The sequence below is a fragment of the Pezoporus flaviventris genome, unplaced genomic scaffold (genome assembly GCF_033815535.1).
Source record: "Pezoporus flaviventris isolate CSIRO_AGI_PZ_B2104156 unplaced genomic scaffold, CSIRO_AGI_Pfla_v1 ptg000013l, whole genome shotgun sequence".
NCBI lineage: Eukaryota > Metazoa > Chordata > Aves > Psittaciformes > Psittacidae > Pezoporus > Pezoporus flaviventris.
Genome location: NW_026892561.1, coordinates 11,258,133 through 11,273,443, shown reverse-complemented (window position 1 = coordinate 11,273,443; position 15,311 = coordinate 11,258,133). Strand labels below are relative to the sequence as shown.

Sequence of the window (15,311 nt, the reverse complement as noted above, 5' to 3'; positions counted from 1 at the left end):
GATTTGAAAGATTAGGACACAAAAAGTTTTGAGAGGATTTGCCAAGTTTGACATTTACACCTGTGTAACTAGCAAAGGACAAATTTTAGCCCTTAATATTATTTTATCCTGGCAGCATTTTAATAGATCCTGGTTTGATTTTGCATCAAATCCTAACTCCTTAACAGTTTTAAATATGGTTGTGACTTACTGCTGGGGTCACTGAACAGTGTTAGCTAAACATCCAGAGTGTGATATTTGATTACAGTGAAGCTTTTCCGAAAGCCAAGAGGAATCCATGAGTAAAATATTGGAGATGGAATTTTTAAAGACTCTATATGGCTACAAATTCATATAGCTGATTAATATATATTTTAAGGATATTGATTCAAAAGAAGAAATGCACCCACAAAGACAGACCCAAGATAAAGGCTAATGTGTAAATCGCTTTAAAAACTGTAGTTACTGTAATTACATGGAGCATTTTACAAGCAACTAGGGACTGCTTTGGATAGATGACTGAAATTTAATCAGTATCTGGCACAGATTGCCTTTTTTCACACCTCACATTTCTGAAGTACTGTTCTAGGGAAACCTGCTAGAATTGTGAGCCTTTATTATCACATTTGATCTCTCTATGCAGTTTCTGAAAGAGTGACTTTCCCAAATATCACAGAAGATATGGGTCTGGGTCCTTTCTCTCAGGAGCGTATGTCTTTCTTTTCATTTTTGGGCAAACGTCATACAGCTACCCAGGCTCAGGTTTGTAATCACATGGAACATTATGTATGAAATGCAGAAAATGTTCGTTTCTTAATGCCACCACCTGAGACTATAAGATAAAGGAAGCATGCACAGCCCTTTGTACTCATGACATAAACACTTGTGCTAAACCTTCTATAAAATACAACTTATTTCTTCTACTGGCTTTATTTTGTTATTTGTATTAGCTGTCAAGAAGCTGTCAATTAAGAAAAGGGAGCTCCAAATGATCTATGCCTTTTAAAGCAAGTAGGAAACAGAAAATAATTAGATATGGTAAATGTGAAAATTGATCTATCTGAAGAGAGTGCAGTTTACAAGCAAGAAATCAATCAGTTTACACCAAATAGATTAAAATCATGTATCATTATTTTTAATGGTTCAAGATGTAAAGGTCTGAAGTCTAAATAGAATTCCTGATGATTACTTTTATTAAAATCCTGAGTACTGGAAGATATACAATGGCTGTCTAGATTGATTACTATGTTATCTGCTTTGTAGAAAAATAATATCTTTGACTTGCCGCTTGTTGCCAAAATCCTCATTACTATGCCTAATATACTGTGTCCCTGGAGTAAATTAAAGCATTTCCTTCTTTTGTACTCTGGTTTCCCTAAAGTTGAATCCTTAGAAATAGCAGGACTACGCCATGACATCTGAGTTCTGGAGATCAATTTATAGCTGTTAAAGATCCTGAAGAATTGGCCATTAAAACAGTTACTATTTGATAAATAACAACATTTGTGTTTAGCCTGGACATTTATCAAGCAGCCACAGCACTTATTCCTGATGCCTGAATGAAGGTCTGCATGAACATACTTATTAATCAGTTAGTGCCTGTTTTTAAACCACCTGTCTTATTTAAAAAAAACCAAACAAACAAAACAAAAACCACACACACACACACAAACCAAACCCAAACCCAAACCAAACCAAACCTAAAAGCCAACAAAATAACCCAAAAACAAAAGTAAACAAATTGCACTTTTACATATATTAGAGTCCTGATTTGATAACACCGGGAAGTGCCTATGTCATGGCATCACAGCCATGGGCTAAACCACTACCAAAAAGTAAAAGCTCTGATATATAAAATAAAAAGAAATATTTTTTCTTGAGAAATGTTTAGATATTGTTTTAATCTTAGACTAGGGATCTGGTGGATTACATATATGCATTTTGTTGCATTTAGACCTACAAAAACTCAGGTAGATCATGATTGCATTTCCTCAGATGTAGCAACTGTGCTATGTTACTGAAGTCAGTGGGAACACTGCTACTGACCTCATTAGCTTTTCAGAGATAGGAAAATGATCCATGGGACGTTTCAGTATTTTAAAAGTTCAGTATTTAAAAATGATCTTTGAACTACTTCTTTATTATTTGTGAGTAAAACCCATTTTATTTTAAGCAAAATATTTTCACAAAATGAAAATGTTTAATTTTGGGTTGTGTAAGATTGTGGTATCGAAAACATATAACAAAAATCATTTCTATACAAGGTTTGCTCTGAAAACACCAATATGTTACCAGTTTCCTTCCTGGTTTTGTTTCTAAAGAAAACATGGGTTAAATTGACACCAGTTTGTGGAATTTATCAGCACTGCTGGAATTGCATTCTACGAAAGAAGATGGTTTCATCAAAGCTGTTCCAAGAAGCTTAGTTATTGAATCCACATGGAAAAAAACAAGCTTTATGTAGATCCCAGTTACAAAGAGTCTACTGTTTGCTAGTAAGGGATCAGCGTAACTAAAATAGAGGTATGGACAAGACAAAAGTTTCTAAAGGAAGCTTTGTGGTTCATCACCCTACTTATTTTCTCTGAGGATTATGTAAAGATTGTTAAATGTTGTGGGTTTCTGTTCAAATTAAACACAGCATATAAATATTTCTCTTTACTGATCAAACTACTACAGGTATTGCATATACTTTAGCAGCAGATTATGAATTTGGCCCTTACATTTTATCATATATATCCCACATGCAGTATCAGCTCTGTTTTCTAAGGACAGATTCAAAATCCAATGAACTTATTTCAAAAAGGAATGAATAGTAAGCATACCATTTTCTTCCATGAATAATTATATTCTGTGTTTATAGAGAATTTATTTTTCAAAGCTGTAGACAAATATTAACCAAACAATCATCACAACATCCTTGTGTGCCAGGTTTTATATATAAAGAAATGAGAAAAAAAAAAAAAGAGATACAAAATACAGTGCCTAGCACTTTAGTCCTGTAACTAGGGTTTCAAGTTAAAGTAATGCAAATAACAATAATGGTATGGGAGAAACCTTTCAAGTTTGAGTGTCTAACTGGCTTGATTTTCATAGGTTTAGACTTCTGAGCGCTCACAACTCCCTTTGAAGTTGATTGAAAATGTGAGTGTCAGCACACATTAAAATCAGACCACTAATTTAGATGCTTAAACATGAAATTTAAATTCACAACTTTAAGTTTGGAAAAATTCACCTAGGTGATTTTTCCAAAGGTAGCTTACAAACCAGTGTCAGAACTAGGAGACTCTTGGTTTCCAACACCTTGTCTTCACAGAAATTCCAGCACAGACACTATGGGCTAAATGAAACACAAAGTGATAGATCTATACAGCTGAAGGAAGTTGGTGTGGGCAGATACTATTGCGTGTTACCATAATCCAAAGATTTGGATGAGATACTGCAAGACAAATGTCCTTTTTTTCCCAGAGCAACTTAGCTGCAAAAATAGCTGATACAACACTGTTTCAGGGAGAAGACACTGAAAGTCTGGTTACTTTACATACACTGCTCCTCTTACCTACTTCCATGTGACCTACCACGTTACTGAGAAAACCCTCATAAACCTGGCTGTGTTATCATCTATGAAATTATGGTTTAGCTTTCTTTGCGCTCTAAGAAGTTATGCACCAGGTTGTCCTGTTCAGTGTCTTAAGATCAATTCCTCTGCTTCAAAGGAGTATGAGGAATTTTTCTTTCTATGTACATAGGACCTAATTCTGGTTGTTACGTGCAGATAATATTGAGAGAAGAGAGGCTATGAGGAGCATCTTCTTCATCAGCTCTCAGTCACAAGAGATGGCCATAGTACAGAAGGGATGTTCCTTGATCCATATGATTTCCTAGCTTTGATGAAGTGGCCAAAGGTCCCTTTTATATTATGACTGCAGCAAGATGCAAGAAGACTTTGACACACTGACTCCCTAAAATCAAAATAAGGGTTAGAGCTGGTGAATTCTGTCTAGTACCAGCTCTCTATGGAGATATGTCTCAGGATATGTCTAACTTACTGAGTACTGCCACTCAACAGAAGTCAGTTTGTAGTGAGAATTGTCAGACACTGAGAACCCAACACACATGTCATGCATTTCTATCTGGGCAAGTTCTATCTGGGTCGTGTGCTCTGAATGCTTGAGACTGGTCAAATCCCATCAAGGGCACTCCTGAAACACATCCTCTAGCTGGCGATATCCAAAGGAACAAGGCTGTTTCTGGATGTGGACCAAAGCTCAGTGTTTTGGGAGGACAAGTTGATATGATTTAAGTGTGCAATCCTAATTTATGTGCACCCTCCATGGATGCACACTCTCCATGTTCTCCCATGTTGGTTCTGTAGCCTGGTACTTCCAAGGCCAGCATGCATCGGGATTTTGCCTGCAGCAGAACTCTGTAGGGTGGGCACTAGTCAAACAACTCAAGCTAATAAACCTATGAAACAGAGAAGAGGTAGAAGCTGGGACTTACAGTAAGCTAAGGCCAGTTATTACAAAGGGTTGTTAGATCCTTTTAACAATCAAGAACAGATACTATAATCTTACTTACTAAAGCCTCATCTGTAAGTCCTGCTCATACCCAACTGACCTTGGAAATATGCAATAATGCTATAGCTGTACCAAAACTGGACAAAATAATAATTAAAAAAAAATCATAAATAAGGAAGGTCTACCATGGTTCAGTGTGTTTTCTTCCCATTACATTTTGGGAGAGAATGAGGCATATGAACATCAGAAAAGAATCAGCTTAAACTGTGATGCTTGCAGCTTTAATTATGAGCAACCCCAAGTCTCTGTTTATAGAAGAGAGATTACCTACATGTTATTTGAAAACCATTGGGTGTAAGTTTATAGTGGTAACAGGCAAGTCTAATTTTCTTTCATACTTAGGATTTAATAGGTACAGAATACTGCCCAAGGGAAAAAAAATGAACAAGTAGTAACTTGATATTTATTCTACACAGACGTGAAGAAAGCTTAAAGAAATACACAATGTCCGAAACACTGACATGTATATTTTAATTGTAAAGTTGCTTTTCTAATAGATTTTTCTCTTATGGAACAGGATGAAATAGTTGCAACATCTTCCAGTGAAAAAAATCCCACCTCAAAACCAATCCCAAACATCCCAAACCACCACAAAATTCTGTTTAGAAAATCTTATGGTGGAGTCATAAAAACTGCACTGAGTTTGTACAATCTGAAATTGAGAAATAGTAGTACTGTTTTGTATAAATTATGCTTTTTTTTTTTTTTGGGCCAGATTATTTTGTAAATATGGATTCCTTCCGCTTCCAGGACAGATTATATTTATCATCTTCCCTGGAGAATATTACTGAAGAATCCTCAGATGTTTTCAAGCACACAGATCCACAGCCCTGATACTTTGACTGCAGTAAGGAAGCACTAATGTAATGAGAGGGGCAGTGGTGGAAATCCTAAAATCTCCTTTGCCCTTCTGGTAAAACCATGTCTGCAGAAACAGAAACATTTCTGCAATATAAGCCCTGTTACTATTTTTCTTTTTTGCAGATGGAAGTAGAGGCATAGTCAATGTAGGTGGTTTACCCAAGAAAATGTGGAAGGTTTGTGACAGAACCAATATGTGAAGTGTGAGTTTATCTTTGCTCTTATTTCATGCTCACTTGCATCCTGGATCTCCTTCTGACACTAGACCTTGAAAGCTGACTCATCACAGGTTCTTTAATATGCTTAAGCTAAAGCCTATATGAAAAATACTGGCCATTATTTTAAATAAACTTATTTTTACAGTGGATAATTTTCATTTCAACATTATTTATAGGAAATGTATTTGGTACCTCAATTCCTTTTCCTTTTTTAACACAAGAATTGTCATTTGCTTTGCATTTTACGACAAATTAAATTATAAAAAGACTCAGTTGTGTAACTATCAACACTATGGTATTTCTTCTTATTACGGAGACAAACAAGGAGTACATAGGAAAAAAAACCTGTGAATCTTGTTTCTGATCGTACTGAAGCAAGTAACCCATTATACCAAGGTTAATTTGTTGACTCATGATTTCCACTTATCCAATGATATACTGAATCATATGAACAAACCTCTACAATCTAATCAGTTTTTTTTATTGAATCCTGACCTTTTATACACCTTCTTCTTGATTATGAATGACAGTGACCTTTATCTAATTTAAAACACACATACTGATGCAAAAATATGCAAAGTACACATGTAAATTCTGAATTAAGATGAAGATGTGCATAATCTTCCGGAGAGAAATTGCTTTAGAGAGAGATGTTTATATTAGGGCCAATTGAGGGTATGTGGGGAGAAAAAGTGAATTAGCCAGAACTCAGATGCGTTTTTGGAAGCACAGCTGTGGAGGTACTGAATTTTGCTTAGATTTTCTCAGCTTCTATTTAGAATCCTGAAATGTCAATATAAATATCAATTTTTGTTATGCTATTCAGCATTTTACAGCATTCATGAAATGCTCAAAATGCAATAAAATCAGACAAAATACCTCTTCACCTAAGATTTGGCAGACTGTATCTCAGTATTCCATTTATGTTTCACTAAAAATACGTAATATTTATTTTCTACAACACAAAAGCTTGGTCAAATTTTCAACATTATAAAAGCTGGCTGGTTCATCTGGTGATGTCTTTTTTTAAATTCAGGATATAATTAGGAACTGCTGCAAATGCTGAAAAACAAATAAACAAACATAAGAGGAGTAACTCCAAGGGAAAAAGAAAGAACTCCCTAAGTTTTCTTTGGCTTTTTTTATATTCATCACTAATGGGTCTGAACTGAAATTGCTAAAGATGAACCCAGCAATGGGCACAGTCGCAACCATTGTGCAATCCTATAATCCAATCTCTCTCTTCACAAGTCATTCCTTCCTCTTAATTGCTGCAAACCTAAGTGATAGATCAGTGGTTCTGCTCTATCCACTCTCTTAAAAAAAAAATATTAAATATACATATATTTACAGAAAATTTCCAAAACTCTATGTAAAGAGCATCAAACCAAAAATGTAACAAACACATTCGTCTAAGAGACTCCAACCAAACAGTACCTGGCATTAGCATGTGCTTTCATGATTAACAACAGGGGGTTGTCAGACTGCTATTTCTGAAATAAACAGATTTATCCTGACAGATAATCAGCAGTTTTCACTACCTAATACATGTTATCATCTGCCGCTGACATCATTACATTAAAAGCGCACTTAGTATAATCTTTTGTAGAAAATTAAGCCTGTTTCATGGCACACTTTTGTTGGATTTTTGGGGGGATAGAGGGAAGCCCAAGGGAGAGACTGGAACATTAGAGAAAAGATACATGCCAACCAAGACAGGGAAGGTCCCCAGAAATGCTATGTTGTATTTGTTTTTTCATAATCTATTAATGTAACTTTAAATAAATTGAATCCAATGTTCTGACTGTAGATCATGTCCTGTACTTTTAAGCAGCCTGTTATAATGTCCTTGTCTGTCCCTCATATTACCTCAATACTCTTCTGTGTCTGTCTGTCCTTCCTGCTCCATGTAAAAAACAGCCACATAAAGCCCATCTGTGAAAGTTTTCTGATTTTCCCACTTACATTTTTGAGGCTGCCAGGAGGACTTTGGGAGATCAGTGATATCAAGCATAGCCTGTGTAACTTTTTGGCAAGCTCAACATTTCTCTTCTTTAACTTTCAGGCATATCTCTGTGGATCCCTCCCCTGAAAAAGGAGGCACCAGGTTACACTGGACAGGAAGTGCAGAAGTTACAGAAACAATGGAAAAGCTCATCACAGACCAGTTCCATGACCTGCAGGAAACGTTGAACAAGGTCACTTACGCATAGGGTCCCTGTGGATCCCTGCCTTCCAAGCGGTCTACTCCTTCAGCTCTGTTTCTGCAGTGATCAAGTTAGTACTCAACATGGGCAATGACATTTTAGTAAGAGAAGCTTATTATACCTCCTGTATATAATCCAAGTAAACTATTCTTGCGTCAGTTGTAAAGCTGATGGGAATTATATATCCTCAGGTTCACTGGGGAAAATTCTGAAATTTCTTTCCTTTTTTAGATTTTAGGTTGCCAATTAACATTTTACTATTACTGTTCTATGAATTCATCTGATGTACCCAGTGCAAAGAGTAGGTAAAAGAAATTACGTGGGAGCTGTTGCTTGACTTTGACAAGTTTTTTATCCTCTTCATCAGAGTGCAGTTTCTAAGTCATAGACTTAGACTGTTCTGTAGGGGCAAGTCAGATATCAAAGTGCTGGCTCCAGTGGCCTGTTGTGACTAGCTTTATTTCTCCAGAGACAGAACTTTCATCCCTCTTTCAGTCCTTTGTCTCACATGGGATGCATTTTGTCTCCTGCCTTCTTCTTTCATAACTTCATAGGAAGAGAAGTAAAGAATAGTGGCTAGTTACTGAGGGATGTTTATCCATTCACACTCATGCATTTTCATGTCACATTCTCCCCAAGGTTAACCTCTTCTCCCCCCCCAGACTGGCAGAATTAATACAGTGGGAGGGATGAAGTCCCTTAAGTGACAAATGTAACCTTTAAAGAAGTGGCAGGATCACAAAGACTTTAAATATGTCTAAATTCCTACATACTCTTTGTCTCTTACAAAACTTAACCTTTGAGAAATATGTATGTTTTGGTTTCTTACCTTCCTTTATCCCTTTACTCCTCTCCCTAAAATTTCAGTTGTAGTTGTTAAAACTAATGTAAAATTTTACCACAGATCTTTTGCCTCAGGTACACTGGACAAAAACTCAGCATCTCATACTCTCATGTAGAATGGAGAAAGAAATGCTAATCTAACCAAATGATTTCAGTGGTTTATTTTACTTCTAAAAGTGTTGCATTTCTACTGACCCTCATTCTTTATATTTCTGTACACAGTGATGTTTGAGGTTGCTTGGATTTTTGTTTGCATTAGATATTTTTTATCCAAAGGTCAAGTGAGCACTGCTTTTGCGTCAGATGCCTACTGGCTGCATTTCTAATAGTTAATCTTTTCACACTGAGAGAAATAAAAAAGTGGAAGACAGTTCAAGCTATCCCAAATAAACAGACAGAAGTAAAGCAACTATTACTTTTCCTGTGTGGACTGCTCTTGCTCATTTCTCCTCAAGAGATAACACTCTGTGACATAATGTCAGATAACCATGTCCAATGTTTCACAGACTTGCCATTTAAAGATTCATTTCCACTCCACTTATTTTCTTTTTATCTGCCTCTTTTTTGGTGCATTTCATCAGTGAAAATTTTCATGTAGACTCCCCAGAAAAGGCACTGGGGAGAGAGAGAGAGAGGCAAAAGGGTCCAACTTGACTTAAAACACCTCTAGAAATTATAAACGGAGTACGAATGAAATGTTCTCATGAGAATAGTTGTTTGCATAAAATTCTCAACTGTTACTAAAGCTTCAGTGCAGTTTCTGGGGAAGACAGATACATAAAGCCTCAGGTTAATTTCAGTCATTACCAAGCATTTTACATCTGCTGAAGAATTCCAAACATATAAAAGGATGTCAATCTAAACCTTTAGACTAAAATAAATAAATAAATAAAGAACAACTTCAAAGGCTGTCAGTAGGCAAGTTATGGATCTGATTCAGCTTTTAACCCCTAGAGTTATGAGCACGTTTTATCTGAAAAGAACTGCAAGGTCTGTACTCTGCAACATTACATTTTAATAATCTACAGTACACAGAAATGATAAGAAAAGAGAATATGATATAATTTTGTACATAATTTGATGAGAAGCTGTGGGGAACATATTCTTTCTATGCAATTATAGAAAATACTAATGACAAATCATTGACTGAGAACTTTGTTGACAGTTAGATTTCCTATTTACAGCTGTACTTAAAGACTTTAGTACTTTTTAGGATTCCCAAATTTTCTTCCTTCACTAGAATATTTTTAAGGTATAGTTCGGCAAATATACCTGCTTAGAGCTGAAAACAGCTAAGGCCTTTAAGAAGTTGAATGGAACTTATTAACAATCTCTACAGCATCCTTTTAAGATGATAATTTATCTTTTTAAGTGTGTTCTGTAAAACCAGCAAAAAGTCTGATGGGAGTAAGAGCCCTGCATTATACACAGCTACAAGGTTTACTGCATCCTATAGATTCTGCTGCAAGGCACACTACAGTGGACTATCAGGTAACTTATCTTGAAGAGATGTTTGACTGAGTTACTATAGCAATGCCAAGTTTGCAGAGGCAGAGGAAGGAACCACACCAATAGAAAAAAGCAACTGGACACAGAACACTGACAATCTTGTTTAGAAAACTTTATAGCATGAACAAGCCTGAAAATAAACACAAAGGTTCACTCCTTTGAGAGTTTACTGAAAATACATTCAGAGGCCTCAATAATATAAACACTTGATTTTGTCTTACTTATTTCAGTATATCAAGGAATTAACTGAGTTACATCAGGTAAACCTGGTGAACCTACGAGTAGATTATTTGGAAGTAACTGCATGAAATGCTTCTGATGACTCACAAAGGAACACTTTTGTCCCTCTAAGACATTGGTCATTGGGTAAAAGGTGGAAAGGAAGTAGGAAATAACTGTCTGCTGCAACAATATTTTAATCCACTTACAAAAAAATCTTCCTTGGAAAGGCCTTTTTTCCCCTTTTTCGTATCTCCAGTGGTGAGTTATCTAATCTCATCTCTGTATATTGCTAAACTCCACAGGGATCACCTTTACTTCCCAACTTTATCCTGGCCAGAGATTCAGACAAAAGATCCTTAATGTCTTTCCTTAAGTTCAGCTCTCATCTCTCAAATCTATTCCCTTCTCTTTCACAAAATGAAAGAAGTCTTTTTTAGAAATGCTTCCCCTTCTACCCTTAATTTTTTTCCTTTTCTTTCTTCTGGGGGAGGCAGGATGCTGTATCAAATCTCTCTTTTCTATAAATCAAAATTGCTTTGTGTGGAGCAAGTTGCTGTGGAGAATATATTTTTTTTTCCCTGTGTAAAAGGATTCTAAAATCATACTTTTAAAACTCATAGATCAAAAATACATGCTTGTTCTCCCGAAGTAACATTAATTTAGTCAAAAAACTCTGCACTTGAAAGAGTTAATAAAAATTCTAATTACAGGATAAGAAAGAAAGGTCAGACTCCACTTACATCATTGTGAAGGGCTTTTATTACACACTGCTATAAAACATATTTCTTTTTTCAGTTGCCATCCTCACAGGGTAACCTGCATACCAATAGGATCTCCAAAATGCCATGAAGCAAAATATATTTATCTGCTAAATTCTATGTACAGTAACCTAACAAATGCCAGAGAAAGAAAGATTGCCCTCTGCACAGTAATACTTGTGTAGATGTCTTCTTTATGCTAACAATGACAAGGCTCTCTAGGTTTGTACTGTACTCCAGAATGCACTTATTTCAAAAAACAGACTCTACATCAAAGAGAAAAGGTGCACATTTTAGGCACTGAGATACTTAATATAGTGAGCAAGTACTCTTTCATGAAGCATGCTAATTAAAAATATCTAATCCAGAAAGGAAAAACAGAAAACGTATATCCCAAGTGTTCTTGAGGAAATTAGACAGTGTATGTTTGGGAGTATCTATGCCTCTCTGTCCTGACTGGCCAACTAAATTCTGATTTTAAACTCTGTCTAAAGCTTCACAGAACTGTTATTTGATTAACTTGAGTGTGTTAGATAGTAAGTCTATACAAAAGAAGGGTGGCTCCAAATGTAATCATTGTAATTTCTTAACTCCAGCTGTGCAAGACAACAAACAAGAACTTTACTGTGGGACAAGTGTAAGTCAGAATAATTCTATTTTTTTTTTGATATATTACACTTCAAATCCAGTATCTGTGATTTAACACATACAAAGTTGTTTTTTATAGTTATTTTAATCATTTGCATCCCTAAATTCTTACAACTGCAAAGAAATATACATTAAAAAATGCAAGATTTACTGTTGGCTTTCATAAAACCAGTGTGTGCTGTCAGATGCATTAATTCAATATTTCATGTGATGTATGCTCAAAGTTAGCATGTAATTAATGAAGGAATGCCTGACTTTCCTTTTCTTAAGGAGTTTTTAAGAATCACATTCAAACAGTTGTGTCTGAGTTGCACTTTGTTTGCAGAGCAAGTACTGCCTGTCCAACATTTCCAAACAATAGATATTAGCAGAGAACTGTAAGGGTTCCATTTCACCACTTCTGCTGGCAATTCTATTAACTGTCTGTTTATCTTGTGGTCTAAATTTATGACAGGCCCATTTGCTGTGAGGCCTGGAGTTTCCTTGTTTACAATACTGCAAAGTAAAAGGTGACCTTTTTATTTTTGTTTAAAACCTTTCAACAGTTTGTTCTGCTCCAAAGATAGCACCTTAATAAGGTTTCAGGACAGAAAGCTCTCTTGATACTGTTTTCCTTTGGAGGGTACAGAGCACTGCATTAACTTACATAGACATTAGAAAACAATTTTAGAAGAAAATACAAACTTGACTAAAGAGTATATTCATAGATTAGAAAGCTGCTGCGCTAAGCTCATACCTGCCATTATGAAAAAGAAAAGAAAAGAAAAGAAACCCCGGGGCGGGGGGGGGGGGGGGGGGGGGGGGAGATGGGGGAGGGGGGGGATACATAGCTGGCTAAATAAACAGTTAAAACAGCCATTTAAACAGTTGCACCTATATACACAAGTAACAAAAGCATCGAGTACCTGGCGCAATTCTATCAGGACCTAATTCTGACAACAATATGCATCATTATATTGGGATCTGATAATGAGCAAACACTGGAGGCATTACATGTCTTTAGAAGAATCAGACTTCCTACCTTAGTAAGACAGATAGAAGGTAAGTCCCCCTTTAAAGAAAGTTGTAAGTAAAGCCAGGCAGCAGTTGCAGTAAATTGAGTCCTTTCAGTCACTGTATACATGCAGCAGTTCTGCAATAAGGGAAAAATATAATGGGAGGAGCAGCTGTGAACGAGTGACCTCCTGAAGCTGAGTTCTCTTTGTGAATCAAGCACTGAGAGCCAGTGCCTCTGATTTGCATGGATTATCTCCACTTGAACAGATACATTTAAATTAACTGGCACAGGGGCAGCGGGATGAAAAAAAAAGGGGGAAAAAAAAGAAGGAAGAGTGAGTGAGTGAGTGAAGGAGAGGGGAGCGGAGGAGAGCGAGGAAGGAGAGGAGATCGGGGCGCTTGGCTGGGTACGCTGGTTCAGGCAGCGCTGTGTCTCAGAAGAGCTACAGCTCCCTCTTCATGTCACAGTTGTAAGACGAGGAAAGCTGTCATTATGGTCGAGTTTAAAACAGGTTTTTCCGCCCCCCGGCCCCCCCAGCTTCTGATGGTCCATTTGATCAGATTTCTATAAACACTTAATAACTCAGTCTGTCATGCAGCTAGGGTTTTATACTGCAAGCCTCAAATGATTATAAATCTGGTAAACCCCACTAAATGATTTTAAACACAGAAATATTTTGAGCAGAGTAACTTGTACAAATGGAGATGGGATATTTCCAAGTGTGCCATGACAGATTTATTGTTTGTGAGTGTGCAGGTGTCTTTAAAATAGTTAAGGGAAGGCAGCATTCAAAGCACTTCTGTGCAGGAGAGTAACAGGATGGTGGTGTGTGCTCCAGCCGGTATTTTCAACATTATCTAAAATCTATCAAGACAAAAGAGATGCAAAAAATTTACATTCAACCGCTTCAGAATTTCTCCCTTATTACCATAAATACCACAAACATTACTTGTTGCACATTCCTGATTTGATTTAAATGCAGTACTTAAGCTGATTAGAGAAATACGAGAGTATGTTCAGCCCTCTTCAACCTGCATCCAATCCAAGAGGAACCTTAACTAAACTTTGTTTCTTTTGTTTAGAGTACTTCAAATGAGTTATTTTTACACCAAAATATAGAATTTTGTGAACCTCTACAAGTATTCATTCCACTCCGAAAATCATGAACAGAAAGTAGAATGGCTGGTCATGTGTCTTTTCATTACCAGCTGAAAACACGAAAGGATGAAATTAACATTTTTTAAGAATAATTATTTGGTAAGATCTGGTGAGACAAAATGTCCCATATTAGCAGTTAAAACATTTAACCTTTGTCTTGTTAAGAAGCATGTCTTGCTCTAAAATTCTGCTAACATGGTCAGAGATCAACAGAATGAAACCACCTACAAAGAAACCCAGGGCTAAATTCTATCTCTTGCTCATTTGCAGTTGAAGTAGAGTCCAATGCGAGTCCGTTGTGTTCCTCTTAGTGATTCACATTTCTGGGGTAAAGCCCTAGGAGTTCTCCTTGTAGGACCCCACCATTTATTGTAATGCAGATTCCAGAATGATGCCTCTATCTGAACAGAATATATCGTAAGTACTGTACTTAATCCAGTCATGAGAAATTGCTTCTTGGAAATAATCACATTTACAGTAAAATTTGCTGCAGATAAATGATTACATAGATATTGGACAAAGTACTGGAGAATATATTTGGATTTTCTAATAAAGGCTATATGGCAGTTATTGGTGTCTGCCTGAGCCCCATAAAGTGCTTCCTCTGAGAAATGCTCTGGGTTCACTGGAAAAGGTTTGGGATTTTGATTATTTTATTATGAAAAGAGGGGGGGGATCCTTCAGCAAGACTCTGTGTATGTGAATATTTACCCTGATAATATTTAACCTCACCTAAATCTTATCTTTACCTGTGCAGTCTCCAGAACTTCTCAACCCTGTTCTTTGGTCATATCTTATGTGTATGTTGGACCCAAAATTGTATTTCTAATTTTCTCTCTTGTTCTTTTTGCCATGACCACTCACTAGGTAATAACAGCTGAATTTGACTCCAGCAGGACACTCAGGAAACTAGTCACAATATCTAACCTGTATATGATAGCTGTGGAAAGCAGCCTCCCAGTTGATAGATGGCTTTGAAAAAGATGGGCTGTGAACCAAATTTGCTCCTATTACTTTGCACCCTGCAATACACCTCTCAGTCCTGCAGTATGCCAGGCTGATAACGGCACAGCTGTTCAGTCCCAATAACCTGTACGTCACCAGCAAAAGGGATGCCCAGAAAAAGGAAGAAATATCCAGCAGTAAGAGGGATTTTCACCTTAAAGTTACACGTAAGAGGAAATGTAAGGAATTGAGACAGCCATGAAGGGTACATGACAAATTTCAGGGACAATGTAAACTGGATGCAGCAGCTGTGGGATGTCTTATTCTCTGGAAAGATATGGACGGCTGAAGTGTCATCTGCTAAAGTTCATGAAAAGATGTGCCTG

General features: G+C 36.6%; 1 long non-coding RNA gene across 3 annotated transcripts in view; it reads right to left on the bottom strand.

Annotated features, from left to right (window-relative positions):
• LOC133268461 (uncharacterized) overlaps positions 1-13,095 on the bottom strand; it is a 190,193-nt gene extending 177,098 nt beyond the window's left edge. For all 3 annotated transcript variants that reach the window (XR_009743083.1, XR_009743085.1, XR_009743084.1), the window contains exon 1: positions 12,847-13,095. This is a non-coding gene — a long non-coding RNA (uncharacterized LOC133268461). The remainder of the gene's footprint in view (positions 1-12,846) is intronic.
• Between the last annotated feature and the right edge of the window lie 2,216 nt (positions 13,096-15,311).